The following is an 18,635-nucleotide window of genomic DNA, read 5'->3' on the forward strand; positions in this document are numbered from 1 at the left end:
CAGGGAAACTTCAACAAACAGATAGGAAATATAAAACTGGACATAACAATCATAAAAAAAAATAAAGTCAGAAATAAAGACTACAATAAATGAAATGAAGACTACATTACAGGGAATCAACAGTAGATTAGATGAAGCAGAGGACTGAATCAGCAACTTAGAAGATAAGATAGCAGAAAACACCCAATCAGACCAGCAAAAAGAAAAAAGAAAAAAAAAGAATCCAAAAAACAAAAAAAATGAGGAGAGTTTTTTGTACCTCTGGGACATCAAGCATACCAACATTCGCACCACAAGGGTAGCAGAAGAAGAAGAGCGAGAGCAAGGAATTAAAAACTTATTTGAAGAAACAATGACTGAAAACTTCCCTCACCTGGCAAAGGAAATAGATATATAAGCCCTGGAAAATGTAGAGTCCCAAACAAGATGAACCCAAAGAGGCCAACACTAAAATACATCAAAATTAAATTGCCAAAGCTTAAAGACAAAAAGAGAATCTTAAAAGAATCAAGAGAAAAGCAGTTAGTTACCTACAAGAGATTTCCCATAAGACTGTCAGCTGATTTCTCAACAGAAACTTTGCAGGCTAGAAGGGATTGGATGGAAATATTCAAAGTGATGAAAAGCAAGGTCCTACAATCAAGATTACTTGACCCAGCAAAGCTATCATGTAGAATTGAAGGACAGATAAAGAGCTTCCTGGACAAGAAAAAAACTAAAAGAGTTCATTACCATCAAACCAGTATTACAAGGAATGTTAGAGGGACTTCTTCAAGACTAAATACATAAATACACACATACATACATACATACATACATGCATACATACATACATACATACATACTTACGAATAATAAAATGGCAATAACTATCTATCAACAATTATTTTAAATGTAAATAGATTAAATGCTCCAATCAAAAGGCAGGGTAGCTGAATGTATATTGATGGTTGCCAGATGGGATAGTGGTTGGAAATGAGTGAAAAAGAAGAAGAGATTAAGAACTATAAATTGGTTGTTACAAAGTAGTCATGGAGATGTATGGTGTAGCATAAGGAATATAGTCAATGATATCGTAATAACTATGTATGGTGTCAGATGTACACTACATTTGATAGATGGGAAAGGGTTTGGGGGCAGGAGGAAAAAAAGGTAAAGGCACTAAGTACAAATTGGTAGTTACGAAATATTCATCGGGATGTCAAGTAAAGCATAAGGAATATAGTTCACAATATGGTAAAAGTTATGTACAGTGCCAGGTGAGTACTAGACTAGTCAGGGGGATTATTTCTTAAATTATATAAAAGTCTAACCACTAAGCTATACACCTGAAATTAATATAAAATAATATTGAATGTCATCTGTAACTGAAATATTAAAAAGCAGGGAGAAAGGTAAAGAGAATAAGAGGTTCAAATTACCAAGTATCAAACAAATAAGTCATGGGAATGTAACGTACCACCTGGGATATATAGCCAATAATATTGTAATAGAGTAGTATGGTGTCAGGTGGTTGCCGGACTTACAGTGATCCCTTAAGTATATAAATGTTGAATACTATTGTGTACATGTGAAACTAATATAATATTGTATGTTAGCAATATCTTAATAATGATATTTTAAAAGTGAGAAAAAATTAATCTGTTCTTTATTTTTTAAGAAATACTTGGTTTGTAGGAGCACAATGCTAGACTTTGAGGAATATTGACAAGTCCAAGGCATAGTCTTTTTCCCCGTGTCCCTCCAATAGTATAATATGTTCATATTCACTTCTATGTGGTTGATATGTAAACAAATGCAAAAGAGACAGAAAGCAAAGAATCATTTCTTTAGAGAAGAGAATCTTTGAGATGACATTTCAAAGAAGAAATCTCAACCCTGAAAAGTACAGTGAATTTGGTATGGTAGGTTAAAAAAAAAAAAAGAAAAAGAAAAAGAAAAAAAAAAACAGTAAAGAATTTCTGGGGAGTGTAGGTTGAGGAGACAGTATAAGTAAAAGGTTGCAAATATGAGCATGCTATGCAGAAAAATCCATAGGTAAGTTTGAGGAGCAAATAGTCTGATCAAAATAATAACAGTAATAGTTACCATTTGCTAAGCACTAAGTCCACATGTATCAGCTAATAAAATACTCACAACCTTATGATTTAGGTATTATCAGTATTCCTATTTAACACATGAGGTCATTGAGGTCCAGAGAGGCTAAATAATTTTCCCAAGATCAGACAACCAGACCACCCACTGTGGCCCCAGAGACTACCTGACAAGGGCTAACACTTAAGCCCTGCTATGTATTATATGTGTGGCCTTAGATAAGTTATTTAACTTCTCTAGGGTTCAATTGTTTCTTCTGTCAAATGTGATAATATAGAACTATCTCATAGAATTAAGAAACATTCACACAGATGTTAAATGTTTCTTAGTAAGTACTTGTTATATTTTACTTATTATTGCTATTATTATTTTCACTGCAGTTGTTCTTGCTCTTGTTACATAGTGTTCTAATCAGAAATATAAGTTGATTATCAGAAACAGTCTCAGAGATATAGAGAAAGAACTGAGGGTTGCTAGATGGGAGGGGTGGTGGGGATGAGGGAGAAAGAAGGTGAGGGGATTAGAAAGCACAGTGGGTAATCACAAGATTGCCACAGGGATATGAAAGACAGTTTGGGGAATATAATCAATAATGTTGTAAAGATTTTGTAGGGTATCCGATGGACACTTGCCTTAGTAGGGAGACCACTTCCTGGACGGTGTAGGTGCCTGACCTCTGCAGTGTACACCTGAAGCTGAAGAATAATTATATGTGTGTGTGTGTGTGTGTGTGTTCCTGGGATCTGGAGTACAGTATAAGAAATAGAGTCAGTGGAATTGTAACTGCTACATATGATATCAGAGAGGTAGTAGATTGGAAGAGGGGGTTATCACTTTATGAGGGGTATAAATGCCTAACTATTAGATTGTTTTGTATACCTGAAACTAATAATAATAATTTTTAAAAAAAGAAATGTAAGTTAAGACTGGAAATAGAAATTTGGCACAAACATAGGGCCTTGAATGTCTGGTATCGCTCACACAAAAGTAGGTATTGGTATCTGTAAGATACCAGGGGATGCGAAGAAGACTTTATACTTCCTTGTGTCATACTGTCTGGTAGAGAACTGAATACAGTAGATGCATACTAGATGTAGAATGAACAAATAGGTTCACTCAGTCCCTGACTCTTGTAGCACTTATTGGAATGTCCACAGGTAGTCATGAAGCCTAGTGAGACAACTGAATGATGTGTTTGGCTCCCCACTCAATGCAACATGAAATCAAAGCACTGCTAAGGCTTCAGAAGAACACATGAGGAATGAAGCATTGAATACCCACTCTTAGCCACCTGGGGCGTTAGCTATGGGGAAACTGCCCAAATCCATGATACTTGGAGGGAAGTTCATAGGAGTATCACTGAAGAGTGGTTTGCCCCTCCTTCCTGCAAAGCTGTCATCTGTAAGACACATTTGCTGACAGGATTAAGCCCTATAAGAAGGGCTGTTCTGAAGAGATTGAATCATCAGCCTCATTCCCTGAGGATTTGAGATTTCAGTACAGTCGGTGTGCTCACGTTGCCTCCTCTATTTCTCTAAAAGTGATTCTTAAACTGATCTTCCACTTTTATAAACCCTATTCTTGCTTGAGATTTTTAAAAGTAAAAAAAATTTTTTTAAATAAAAGGCAAACACAAAAAATTCACGTTACACATTTCTAGATAAAATTATGGGAGTAGTAAAGGTAAATCCTAGACAAACAAAGAGTTTCAGATCACTTTTTTTTTTCCAAAAAGTTTTTTTCTTTTTCCAAAACAAAAAAAAAGGTGTTTGTTTTTTTTCCAATTATAGTAAAAATAAATCTGGGTCCAGTGACTTTATCACTGCCTAGATTATTTTCAAGAAATCCATTTTGGCTTTCTACATGTACATCCCTGTCAAAGAATTTACAGAAGTACTGTGAAATGGAGGCAAAAAGAAGGCAGCTATGTTATTGCAGTCTAGCTAACATCTTGAACTTTTGACAGTTTCCTTAAACTCATGCTCTTCACCACTGTGGCATGTTCACTGTCACTGCACACTTGGAAGCATGAAACACTAATTTCCATGACCATGTTATTATAGGGCGCTGAGGAATATAGATGACTGGCAAGGTGGTAACTTAAAATCCTTTAAGAAAGGCAACAGCTTTTAAGTTAGTATCATGTCATGCTAAGAAGTTACACTAATATAGGAAATTGATGCTTTCAGAAACTGTATATTTCCCTTAGGAAGAAAGCACTTGCTGAATTTTAGCCCTTCTTTCTGAAAAACACACTTATATTTATTAATACTTATACTACTTTGACACAGATTTTCTTTTAATGCAGATGCTACTTTCAGATAGCGGGATTTATTTTTTTAGATCACTATTAGCCAACTTCAGCATCTTCTGTAAAAAGCAATGCTTTATATGATTTTCAACATTTGTTTTTTGGTTTGTAGGAAAACCCACATGAACTTTTATGGCAGATTCATTTAATTCATTCAGTCACTATTTCAAGAACTCTCTCTCTCTCTCTCTCTCTCTCTCTCTCTCTCTCTCTCTCTCTCTCTCTCTCTGTGTGTGTGTGTGTGTGTGTGTGTGTTATGGGTTGGATTGTAATGGTTAGCAAAATGGGCCACAGCTCTCTACTTTTAGATGTTCACATCCTAATGAGCAAGATAGATATTAATAGCATAATAACAAAACTGAATTTGTAACTGTGACAACTGCTATAAATGAGACCTATGTGGCTCCACCATAATGTCTAACAGGTAGGGATAGTAGGGATTCTAGTTTAGACACGCATGAAATGGAGAATATTATAGCAGTCAGTGACAGCCTCAATCCAGGATAAATGTCAAGAGTAATGAGAAAGAATTACAGCTTCATTTAGAATCTGAAGTCGAAAACTGTATGAAACATTTCCTTATACTAAATAAAAACAGTCCTCTTTGGCTTCTAAAATATCTTTTTAGAAACATACACAAATCTTTACTCTCTACATAGTCATCCTCTTACCTAAATGCTGAAAATTGGAATCCAGCTGAAACCGCAGTTTATGAAAATAACGTGCAATCTAAAATGGATAAAGAAGACCTGATAAATGTTCACCATTAAGTCTAAAGACTCCTTTTTTTTTTTTTAAGAAAGCTAGATGTAAAGAAAGCTAGAAGCAAGTCCTAAATGATTATTTTGCTAACTTGTCCAAATTTGGCCCTCTCCACCAAAAATCATAAAAGAGCAGACAGAATAAAGAAAAAAAAAACATAATTCTAATAACTTTGCTCATTGAAAACAATTTCTCTGTTCATCAGTGGGGTGATAACAGAATTCTTTTTCATTTTTCTTATAGACATCACCAATGAAGATATGAATTCCTACATGACCAATTTAAATGCCTGTTCTAGAAATAAAAGCCAGACACTGCACACAGAAAAATAATCCCTTGCTCCTGAAATCACTTTCATGTCATGACACATTTCAGTATCTGAATTTATGGAGCTGTCCAAATTCCCATAATAATCATGGGATAATGAATCCCTTTGGCCAGGTAGCCGCAGGCTCTAAAATGGATTGTTTGCTTTTAGGAGAAAAAATGAGTGGACACAGACACTGCATTAATGGATAGCTTAATCCACTCCTTGTTTTTCTTTTCTTTTATTAAAATGTTCTGTGATTGTATCGGCAGTACTCATAGTTTTTATACCAAGTAATAAAACTCAAAACAAAATGGCACATTTGCCTCTTTGCCAAGGAATTTTTAGTCATTGAAAAAAGTATAAGCATTGTCTTAAAACTGATCACTTTGCGATGTATTTTATAAAACTAAACTGCTTTCATCTTATACTAAAATGCATAAATGTAATTCATTTTCTTCAAATATTTACACAAAGGGGAGGTTTATATCAAACAAAGCAAGGGAATAAGTCCCCTTTTCAGCCTTCAGGAAACAAACTTAATAAGTAGACTTATTAGTGACTACTTCATTTATTAGTTCATAAGATTTTAATCTTATCGATCACTTATTCAAACACCTACAGTCATTCTAGCACAATATGGAAATTTCTACTGTTTTGGAAATAACACAAACTAAAGCTCTGCTATAGAACTCTGCGCTGAGCTAGATGGAACAGTGAAAATTATTAACCCTCTTCATTGTACATACGGTAATAATAACAAATACTTATCTAGTGTTTATGATGTGTGGGGCACATAGGTTAGTTCATTCAAACCTCACCACAGACCAATAAAATGGTACTTTTGTCAACCCCATTCTACAGATGGAAGAACTGAAGCTGGAGGCTGTAATATATTGTGTGGGCACATTGCTGGGTCCTAACAAAGCTAGGAAGGTAAGAAGGACAAGTGTACCAGACTCCTCATGAAGGGACCTCGAGGGAATTATGAGACCTCATTTCATGCTGAGATGGAATCACAGCAAACGAGGTTCTCATGCCAGCATTTCTGTCTTCCTTTATTTCTTTAATTTTCTGATCCATTCTAACCATACAGAGATATCCCAAAAACTTCAGAGGAAAAAGAAAATGCTTTCCCACCTCTCCATCTCTGTCTAGGCCTTATTTTTTATCATATATAGTATTGGGAAAAATTACTCTTTTGAGAATTAGCTCCAGGCCTGAAATGTATCTAAGAAATCACAATGCTTTGGACATAATGCTTTTGTTGTAAACTTAGATCAAGAAATTCTTTACATCTTACAAACAGAAACTTTGTGAGAGAACTTGAGCAACATTTCAGAACAGTGATTTAAACAGATGTAAAGCTATTGTGATGTTAACATGGCCGCGGTCAAGAAGAAATATATTTCGTCTGAGGTTTACACAAAATCAGCCCTGTTATGACGATACTTTGCTTTCTAGTTCTGCAACTCAGAGCAACCTCCCTACTGCCCCATCCCTGATTGCTGTACCTAAGTTTGATCTGTTTGCCTCGTTGGTTTCATAACCGCCAAGGGCTGTGCTGCATTGCAGGCAATTGGCTTCCAGATGTCCTTTGAGAATTTCCTTCCTGCCCTGTTTTCAGTCGCCCTGGTCATCCTGTAATAGAGCTCTGCCTTCTATCCTGTGCACATTTCCAGCTCGGCAAAAACTGAATTACATGAGGGATAGTTTCAAACTTGTACTCATTCAATGTTACAAATTGTTCTTGGCTGACATTGATGAAATTCCTCAAATGTCTGATGGGACATTGGTGACAAAGATAAATCTTGTAGGCCTGTGTGCAGACAGGCGTTTGTGTGAGTTGAAAAACAGCAAGTAAGTTTGAAACGTTAGCATATAAGTCACCTCTAGATGAACGTGTATTTCAACCATCATGGACATTTAATTCTTTTCTGTTTAAATAATGACAGCAGTCTGTTATTTGCTTAAGCAAGCACCAATTGCCCTAATGATATAATCATGTTTACCAATTAAATGAGATAGTATGTAGAATGTGTAACAACATCTGCTATGTAAGGGTTACTTCTCTGAGATCTTTCAATGCCTTAGTAAAAATGTATTGTAATTTAAAATATATGGTAATCGTTGATTCACTTATCTGTCTCCTTCCTTAGGTCCTTAGTTCTAAAGGACAAAACAAATGAGATAAATAAGTAAATAATAAAGGGACAAATGCATTTTCTCATTGATCCTACTTATGCTGAAGTTTAAAGAAAAATAACAATTAATAATGGTTGTCACTGTTAGTATTATTATTTTTCCTCTCTCTTACCAAACATTTAGTCAATTACCAGGATCTGCTGATTTTACCACCTCATTTTTTTTAAATAAAATATATTACCTCTTCTCTCCCTGTTACTGAAATCCAAGCCTTCTTCACTTGGACCCTAACTCCAGTTTTTTTTTTTTTCCCTTTGAAATTCAGCTTTCATAAAACCACCAGCAGTATTTGTTATTCCAAAATGCAAATCTAATCACGTCTTGCTTCTCCACAGACTCCATCAATTGCTCCCAGATGGTATGCAAGGACTTTCCCAGCCTGACCCCACTTGTTGGTCCAGCTTCATCTAATACTTCCCTCTCATGATGTAAACTCTAAGAGCAATGTCCACCCACTCCCACCGGTCATGGTTCTTGGCTAGATGCCTTTGCCATTGTGATCTCTTCCTCTGGGCCTAAATCTACCCCTCAGCTTCGAAAGGGGCAGTTCAGGTTTCCTCCTCCAAAGAGCCCTCCACCCCTCTTTGGAGGCTCCCCCAGGTGATGCCCCTTATCCTGTGGTACCTGGCACCTTAGTACTCATATTGCATTTCTCCTTTTGCAGAAGACATTGCCACACTAGTTCCAGTTCCCTGACAAAACGATTCTCTTCTCAAGCATGGATATTTTATGCATCTTTATCCCCTTCATTTGAGAAAGTGCCTGACTCACAGGAAACGCAGAATGAATGGAGACCGAGCACAACCAAATCTTGTGCAGCAAGCTGGCCTGTCCCTGTTCAACCAGATTAAAAATTGATTTCTCCAGAACAATACTTCACAGCATTCAACCTTGTAACCAATGTAACTTTGTGTTTATAAATTTTAAAAAGAATATAAATCAAATTAATCTTCCTCAGTTTTGATTTGCTTAGTTGTACTAAACAACAAACTAAATGAAGGGCATGTAACACCTTCCATTTCGTAAGATACCGTTGTCTTTTCCTGGAAGTTGTACAGGTAATAATTTCCTAACCAAAGCTGACTATGTAATTGGTCTGTCTTTGCTTCAGTAACCAAAAAAACAAAACAAAACAAAACAAAAAAGTCAATTAAATTGTTATTTTAATTTTTTTTTCACTGTAGGAATTTTAGTCCTCCACACATGTTTAAAATTAAACATATTTATTACCTCATAGCTCATTTTATGAATAGTTAAAAATGTAAAATCCCCAAAAGCAGAAAACTGGTAACCAGAGTTCTCCTTCCATTTTTGCCCAGCAAAGTTGATTCCCATAGTAAGAAGGAAAATTCACATGTGCTCTGGTTATTGAGGACATATCTGCTTCATCCTAAATCTTGCTTTAGTCACAAAGATTAAATTGAAATAAAAATTATGTGGCACTCTGACCAGACTTGCAATGGTAAAGTATCAGCCAGAAACTTATGCCAAAAGCAGCCTTTCCCCACAGATAAGAGAGAAAGTCAAATTCAAACTCTCTAGCCTTTCGTGTCCCACATGCAATAGGTATATATTATATAGAAATCACCAGCATAACAAATGGACTATAATCAATCTATCAGATACATTTCTAAATGAACCCTAAGACTCAGTCTTAAAGGGAGTAAATGAGTATCAAAAAAAAAAGGGTTGTGGCTCTAAAACATAAAATAAGAAAATGACATGAAGTGTCATTTATTAAATCGGAGCTAAACATAAAGGGAGACACCGTAATAATCGTTGAGTGATGACTGCAATCAGGCCTTTGTGACAGGCCATTGAGATCTAAAATGAAAAACTGAATTATTGCTAAATGAAATGATCTGCTTTCATTGTTGAATTTATTCACATATTTAAGATAAATTAATTATAGTTGCAGTTATATTTGAAGGTCAAGGAATAAAACTGTAGCATTTTGCCTATCGCAAGCCCCTCTTCCTTGACTCTGGAGAGCAGGTATCTCTTGGATTAGAGTAGGAGTGTCCAAACTTTTTTCAACGTTTTTCACCAAGGGCCATATGGGGTAAAATACACAAACAGCCGGGCCACTCACTTGAGGTGAAGTACGTATTGCCTCACCTGGTTTATTTAAGTAAACTAAATATATCTTTGGAATTTGCTGCGGGACAATAAAAAATGGATCGCAGTTGGCGCGCCGGGCCAGTGTGGACACCCTGGATTAGAGGAAGTTTAACTCCCTTGTTCAAGCTTATGTGAAAGTAGACATTCCAAGCAAGTAACGGAGAGCAAAAGAACATGCCTTGGAACAGAAAAGGCAAAGGAGATCACAAGTACTTCCACACTCCAAGCAAGCCCACTACTGCAAACATCTCAAACATCTCTAATCCATTACATGCTCCCACTCAGTATTTTCCCTGTGTATTATTAATCAAGGTTCTCCAGAGAAACAGAAATATATATATATATATATATATATATATATATATATATATACACATATATATATACATCCTTATCTGTCCATATATAAATATATAAATATACAATATATAATATATAAATATATAATATATAAATATAAATATATATAAATAAAGATGTATATATCTTTATATATAAATATATATATTTTTATATATATCTTTATCTATCTATCTAAGAGGGAACTGGCTCACATGATTATGGAAGCTGACGAGTCTCATGATCTGCAGTCTGCAAGCTGGAGTCCCAAGAAGTCCAAGGGTGTAGCTCTAGTCCAAGTCTGAAGGCCGGAGGACCAAGACCATCAATGGTGTAAGTCCCAATCCAAGGGCAGGAGAAGACCACTGTCCCAGCTCAGTAATCAGGCTGAGAGTAAGTTCTCTTTCACCTTGTGTTCAACTCAGTCCTCCAAATGACTGGGTGAGAGCCAATCACATTGGGGAGGGCAATCTTCTACTTAGTCCACTGATTCAAATGCTAATCTCATCCAGAAAGGCCCTTACAGACAAACTCAGAATAATGTTTAATCAACTATCTGGGCATGCTGTGGCCCTGTCAAGTTTATACATGAAATTAACCATCACACCACATAAGCTCTGCTCTGTTTTCCCTGGATAGTACTGAGTACCCCACCAGTGAGCCCCTGTCTCCTAACTTGATCATTACCTCTTCGTTTCTCTCTTTTCAACCAAGCCCTTTTATAGTTTTTCTTCACTAACCCTAAAAACAAACTATTATCTTTTCCTATGAGAAAGAAAAGTAAAACAACATGTATCTAATGTCTAAAGATACACAGTCCAGAGCAGTTTGTTCTGAGCCTTTCTTCCATTGTGAAGACAACCCAAAGAGGAAGGAATCACATACCACAAATTGTTTTGTTTCACCTAACAATGCACTATGTACTGTTCTTTCATGTATAGTATAGCACAACATGTAATGTAACACAATGCATGCAATAATCCCTCAATAACCACCAACTTGTTGTGTTGGTGTTGTCATAAATTCTTATTTTCTGTGTTTAGTTATTTTATGTTTATGTACACAATTTTTTTCATATATATCACTCGTAGTGCACATTATTACAAATTCAATCACTAAGAAATTTTAAAGGAAAAAAGATTTTAACAATAAAACATTGGTGACCCAATCACCGTCATTATCTACACTTAATTTGAAACTAGAATGTCCCTGAATAAACAAGCAGTTCTGTGACATTGAACAATTGACATTGCTTCTAAGAATGGTTTTAATCTCCATGAGCATTTTTTTCTGAGGATTTCCTTTTTCTCGTTGTCCAAATAATTTGTTAGAGGCCTGAAAAGGCCTCATCTTTTCACCAGCTTTCATTTAGTTTCCTATATTATCATAGTGAAAATTGGATTGTAAATGCCTATTCACAGGCTGCTCTCCTCTTCTAAATGAAAGACTAATGTGACAGAGTAGTACTCTGCCATAAGAAAAGATGAAATAGTGCCATTTGCAACAACATGGATGGATCTTGAGGTTATTATGCTAAGCAAAATAAGTCAGAAAATGTCGCGAACAATATGACTTCACTGACATGTGGGATATAAAACTGAAGTCAACAAATGAATAAGACAAACAAATAAAGAAGCAAAAACTCACAGACACAGACAATAGTTTAGTGATTACCAGAAGGTAAGGGGCAGGGGAGTGGTAGATGAGGGTAAACAGGGTCAAATATATGGAGAGAGAACTGACTCTGGGTGGGGAACACACAATGGGATATATAGATGATGTTTTATAGAATTGTATATCTGAAAGTTATGTAACTTTATTAATCATCGTCACCTCCAATAAATTTTAATTAAAAAATTCTGGGAAAAAATTAAAGACTAATAAAGAAGGAAAGATTGAAAAAAATAAAATAATTTTTAGGTGTATGGTTATCAATAGTGTCAAATATTTCTAATCAAAGTCATTTTCCTTTCCACCTTTACCCTTAATTAGAAATAAATCTTTTTCAAATAAATAAATCTTGAAATTTGCTTAATATGTTTTTAACACTGGCCAGATAACTTGAGTAGTGGGTCTGTTACAGCTTGGCCTCTTTGTCTACAAATGGTTGGTTGGAATAATTTTTAAACTTAAAACCAGAAGAAAGCTCTGGATCCATTGATGTTATCTATGGAGTCCCTATACTAGAAACATTTTATTGTTAGACTGAAATTATTAAATATCTAATTAAGCTTTGGGCACAGAGTGACAATTCACAATCCAAGAACAAAGGGAAAAATTTAAAAACTTTGAGGAATATAAAAGTTTACATTTTATCTAAGTTTCTAAGTTCCATTCTGTTCTTGGGTACCACTCAATAAGATTTCTACTTGATTATATTACTGAAGGTACGTGGAATTGCACTTTTGACCAGCATTCAAATTTTCGCAGTTTTTAATATCTTGAGTTGGAGGTATGTATCTCTTTTTAAATACTTGCCTTTTGAACAAAACCAAAGCCTTCAGCAGTTATTATTTTATTCTCTTTTTTGTATTCCCACAGCACATTCTATAAGCTGCATCACAATACTTGGTCTGCTGTACCACAATCCTGTACGTAGTCACCACTGAAATCAGAGATCTTTACCATCAAGAATCCTCTTTCTGACAGTGGAAATGTAATGGCTCTGTGCGATGTCAGAGGGATAGTGGATGGGGGGAGGGAGGTTCACACAGTGTGAGGGATATAAATGATAAACTTCTAATTATTACTTTGTCTAGTGCACCTGAAACTAATTAAAAAAAAAGAAAAAAAAAAGAATCCTCTTTCTGTTTACAGCATTAACCGAGAGCCAGCACTTTGTAGGTGTCTGGTAAATATTAATTAAATAAGTCAATGTACACCCAAGAAGGAAGTACATTATCCCGATGAGAATTCTTCAATTTCTCTCTGACAAATTGACTTACATAAGACCCCTCAATTTCAGAACTGTATCTTCATTGAAATGTCTACATACCTGAGTTTTATGAGCACACAAAATTCTAACTATGAAGTATTTAATCTATACATCCAGTAAAAAAATATATATATTTTAAAAGGTTATTATTGGGGGCAAAAAAAAACCCACAAGATATTCATCAAAATAACACCTTTTTAATTTTTGGTTTAAAGTACACACTCAAAACAACAAAACAACAATATTGAAAGGACTTTTTTATTCTCTATTAAGAAGTGGCATAATTAAGAATGCTCTTGATTAACAAAGTTCTGAGCATGTTATGCCTCATGAAACACATTTTATTAAACAATCAACTTCATTTTTTCCTTCCAATGCTAAGTTACAGATAATATTATTCTGAGAATTCTTTAAAAGCTGTCCCATCTTTTTGACTCCAAAACAGCCATTACTATTCATTCTTGGTCATCTGCCTTGAAAAAGTTCTCAGTATATCAGAGCCGTGAGATAACAGCTAAAAGCTCCAAACGACCTGTAAATGTCAGCTTTATCATGCCTAAAACAAGTCACTTATTATTCTGAAACTCCCAGATCTTATTGTGAGTGGAAAAAGTTTATTTTCTTTTTTAATTTGGCTATTTTATGTCTTACTTGTAATCAGTTTATATTCCTTAATAGTTTCTTACTTTAGTTTTTGAGACTATGGTATGGTCTTTTCTCAATTCTTTCTATTGCTCAGGTGCTTGAACAAAATTCTTCCATAGGAAAGAACTTTGCATTTAGACGGGATAAAGCCTGAATCAAAATTAAATCTATTAGTCTCAGTCATGCTCAGCTAATCTAGATTAGTAAATGTCTGCAACATACTTTGTCTGCTTGGAATAGCATTCACTTCTTCTGGGCCATCTATTTTCCTTCTTTTTATCTAACCATGTGTTTTGGTTGGGAGTTGCCTTATTAAAACCTCCTCCTCCCTGGCCACCACAGGTGATCTAGGGTTGGGCCACTGGCACCTCTGGGCTTATAACAGAACTCTGGCAAGAGTTGATTGGTTCAGGGATATTCACTTGACCCAATGGCAGCCAACCAACCCTTCCCTAGGACATCCGAACTTGGAAAGGAAAACTAAAGTCCCCATTTTGTCTGGTGCTACAGTTGGGAAATATCAAGTATTCATGTTTCTCCTTAGCACAGAGGAGGCCCTGTCTGAGGAAAGAGGCCAAGAGAGAGAAAGCAGACACAGGAGAGACGAAAAGTGAGTTTTCCTGGCATTCCTGACCCTAGTGTCATCTGCCACACCTGTTTTAATTCTATTAGCCAATACTTCCTCATTTTCACTTAAGCTAGTTCATTTAATTTGCAAACAATTCACTAAAGAATGACAAAAAAATGATGAATGTTAGACAATGATGTCTATTAGACAGCTTCTAATCTCATTTAATTGATCATCTAGAACCTTATATTTGTATATGTATATTTAACTTACTTGTAAAGATACTTAACCTTTTATACGTCACTAAAAACAACAGAAAACTATTTCCTCTTTCTTGAATGAGATTTCCTAATTCCAACTTAAAAATGAAAAGAAGAGGTATGAAAAGTTGTATATTCTTTTTTTCTTACTTTTTGTCATTGTGGACCTGCAAGGCACAGTTTCTCTAGCTTTTTTCTTCTTGTCAGATTCCACAATAAATATTCACTGAAGCAACACATTTTGTAGCAAATATGTAAAAATATTAGTCTTTTCAAGTCCTTTTATTTTCTACTGGAAGAAAACATTCACAAGAAATGACTTCAAAGTCTTCCAGAAACTTTAACTCCAACACCAATGGCTCCAACAGTGATTCAATATTTGTGCAATGCTAATTTATTCTACTTTTCAAAAAAAAAAAAAAAAGTCATCCTCTGAAAAGCAAACATCTTTTCCTGAGTCACAAGTTATGCAGAAGAGAAATTGTGTTTTGTCATTAAGAAACTGAAAGGTGATTGATCACAGCAAGGTAAATTTTTTCCCTATCTAGGTATATTTCCCCAGAGAGACTTTATTTAAAGTACTGTGGTCATGTTTTCAAATTATCAATAATTCAAAATGAATTCTAACAGCATTGACAGCACTTGGCAAATCTTCCTTGATATTTTGCTGCCACGCTGTCTAGTAATCTAGTACTGAAGAAGGTCGGGAGAAGACACTGCTGAATTTGGCCTCCTTCCTAAGCAAGCGTCTCTTGTCAGGCAACATGTCTGGGCCTCTGATTTCCATTCATGTCCAGAAGTACAGAGAAGGTAAGACAAGAGACAGTTTCCAGAGAAATCTAAAGATCTCTTTCCTTAAGAGGAACAACATGCAATTGAAATTTTGTCTCACAGTTGCAAACACCATACAATTAAAGTATGAAAACAAAAGTGCAAACTGTAGGCTCTTAGAGTTTTCAAGATAATGATACCCAAGCATATAAACAGTAATTTTTCAAATATGTGTGGCACCTTCTTGGCAATTATACACCTTAGGACACATTTTCATTTTCTTGCCATTGGTGTTTTTTAAAGAATATGTCAGTAAATTGCTGCTGCCTACAAAATTTCCAGCTCAAAAACCCATGTCTCCCATTATTACTTCAAATTTCCCTTCTTAGTGTTACTGTGCACATCAAACTGAAGTCTATCCAATAGTTCAGTTGAATTCCAAATAGAATTGAAAATAGATTTTAATGGCCAACTGTCATTTGTGTGTATGGACATCTCAACAGGAAAAGAGTCTATTAAATATTTATGAAAACCTTTTTTGTTTGTTCCCCAACAACACAGTTCAAATTAAACAGCTCTCACAAGAAAGACTGTGTCATCACAGGTAACTTCCTACCATTGCTGAGGTTCCTAGGCTCTTGTCACGTGTGCACTGATTGGATGGAAATGTTACAGGCCTTTCAGAACTATCCTTTACTGCAAACATTCCAGCAATCTGTAATGATTTTGTTATTCTCAATGACCTTATAAATCCTTGCAAAGGAACTTGCTAAATGATGTTTACCAACCTATAACTTTTAATTTGAAAGAAAATACAATTGTTTTTTTCAATACATAACATGTTTCAGCAGTTGAAAAAATTCATAGCATCAGTTGCATAAAGATTGGGCTGTTTTGATGTTCTTTTATTTGTATTTGTTTTGCTCTGTTTTAACAATAACCTCCCTTCATGTGAGAAGGACCAATAATATAATTGCATTCACACTTCTGAAGAACAACCATATTTTTCCTTCTAACTAATGCTTTGACTTGTTAAATTCTACCATAGAATTACACGCAAAATTTCAGTTCCTCTCCCTGCTGCTTAATAGGGGAGAAGGTTTTCCTGCATCAGCTGAGACCTGCATTACTTCCTCATTGTACAGGTTTGGTGGTGGCTGGGGTAGAGCAGAAACTGAGGGCAGGGGGGCATGGGAAATGGGGAGATTCTTGTCTCCTAATTACCAATGGCTACAATATGCTTTTGCCACATTTTCATGCAGTTACAGGAGAGATCCAACTTTTGTTTTAATAAGGAAATGACCTTGATTTTTTTTTCCCATGGGAAAAAGCAAGAAAACAATTACATACTCTGTAGTAATTTGAAATGAGCCTGTCCTATTCTCATGTAGGAAAAAAGAAAATGACTTAGTGATGGAATGTTGAAGTTTGACTTGAAGAAAAGTGTCTGACTCAGGTTACCTGTTCAGTGATTTTTCTTTTGTACAACACCACTATAAAATGACAGGGTATGATTTCCAAAAGCAGTTTTCACCTGAGCGGCTCCAGAACTGTTTCAGGACTATTCGCCTATGAGCTGTAGTTCAGCTGATGTGCTAAAACCCTTTTTCCTGGTGGCACAATAGGCAGAGGACAGGAGCTAGGCTCAATTGTGCTGTCATGAGAAAGGGCTGCAGGGCAGGGGCTCGGTCAAAATTTACAGGACCAAGAATAGATGTGGTTCTGCAGGGTAAACAGAAGCGATCTAAGTATGCTTTCACAAAAAGTTTCCAAAGGTCATAGTAGTCCTTAAAGAGAGCATATTTTTCTCTTATTAAGTCACCTTTGGATATTATTTCCTTGATAATATTCCATAGTACATTAAAGGAAAAATTGTTTTATTGACTTTATCGAAAGCTTGGAAAGGGAAGACTCATGTTGACTTGATAATTATTATTTTTCTCACCTACATTCTTAGAGGAGAAGAAAACTAAGTGCAAATATAAAAAGAAAGTATTAATTCTGCTCACTTACAATGGCCTGGGTGATAAGAATTAGCTCAGGTTCCAAGCCAAAAGAAAAATGGGGGGGGGGGGGCAGACAAGAGGGGAGTTTTGATTCACTTATTACTACACATAATTGATTAGAAAAACATAAAATAAATTTATTCCAGTTATTTACTTCAATTTAATGTAATGGCAAGGGTAATTTTAATTAGGATAATAGATACATTTTGAAACTACAAAGTCAAAGCAGCTCCATTTAACATCCCACAAAGGCAGTGGATATTACATTTTCTCATCTGTTCTTTCTATGCTCATGGGAGCCCTGGGTGTTATAATGAGTGACAGAGCACCACCAGGCAGATGCTTTCTTCTTCACTCATGGCATATCCTCTGTGCTAACTACGCACTGGAAGCAGGGAAACAGCTTGTGTGGTCTGATCCGGCTTTCAACTCCCTGCAATCCCACAAAGCCAAGTGATCCACAACCTTGGTGTTCTTTGAAGTTCTCTACTACCTTAAAGGAAGTGATGTCACTCAGCTCCCGGACCTCACTGCTGGTTACAGGTGGAAGTTACAGATAAACGATGAGAGCGATATCCAAGCTGAGAAGTCAGCAAGCCTCAAAAGCTAGCACTGCCTTTCCCCATTATCAGTATTTACTAATAAAATTGGCAGTCTATGAACAACAAAGAGGCTTATCCTTAAAAGGCCCAGCTGTGCTCAAGAAGGAAAGATAATGTACCCATAAAATGAGGAAAGACCTTGGAAGGCTGAAAACAGTTTTGTGAGTGTACTGGAATCAGAGCCTTGTGGGTTATGTGGAAGGGACAGGTGGGGAAATGAGAGCTTCCTGCTTCTCCCCTCAACCAGATAACTAATGGGCACTGAAGATATGTGGGGGAGGGGCAGGGTGCAGTGGCACTGAGGAGATCCCTGAAGCCAGGATCAGGAGCAAGGACATGGTATTGAGCACCTCTTGGTAATCAGGAAACATCAAAGCTGTGATCTGAGACAGTCAGAAAATGATGCCAGGGACGACCCATGAGCCTTGACTTAATGAACTTATGTGTCATTCTCCAAATGTTCAAGGCCTGGCCACACACAAAACTGTGTGTTCTGGTCACTGGCTACTTCTCTGACTTCATCTCCTTCCATTTTTCCCCTCACTACCTCCACTTTATCTATCTCTAGGTAGGCCAAGCTCATGTCCGTTTTATGGCACATGTGCTTGTCACTCCTTCTAATTAGAATGCTCTTTCTTCAGTTAGACATACGATTTGGTCCTTCAATTAATGTTTCTGCATATATATCAGCCCTTCAGAAAGGCCTCCC

At 36.0% G+C, this 18,635-nt stretch overlaps 1 long non-coding RNA gene across 1 annotated transcript in view; it reads right to left on the reverse strand.

Annotated features, from left to right (window-relative positions):
- Positions 1-10,569, reverse strand: part of LOC308497055 — a 322,003-nt gene extending 311,434 nt beyond the window's left edge. Inside the window, exon 1 of the long non-coding RNA XR_013993267.1 lies at positions 10,355-10,569. This is a non-coding gene — a long non-coding RNA (uncharacterized lncRNA). The remainder of the gene's footprint in view (positions 1-10,354) is intronic.
- Between the last annotated feature and the right edge of the window lie 8,066 nt (positions 10,570-18,635).

Source organism: Rhinolophus hipposideros, assembly GCF_964194185.1.
Source record: "Rhinolophus hipposideros genome assembly, chromosome: 4".
In the NCBI taxonomy this organism is placed as follows: Eukaryota; Metazoa; Chordata; class Mammalia; order Chiroptera; family Rhinolophidae; genus Rhinolophus; species Rhinolophus hipposideros.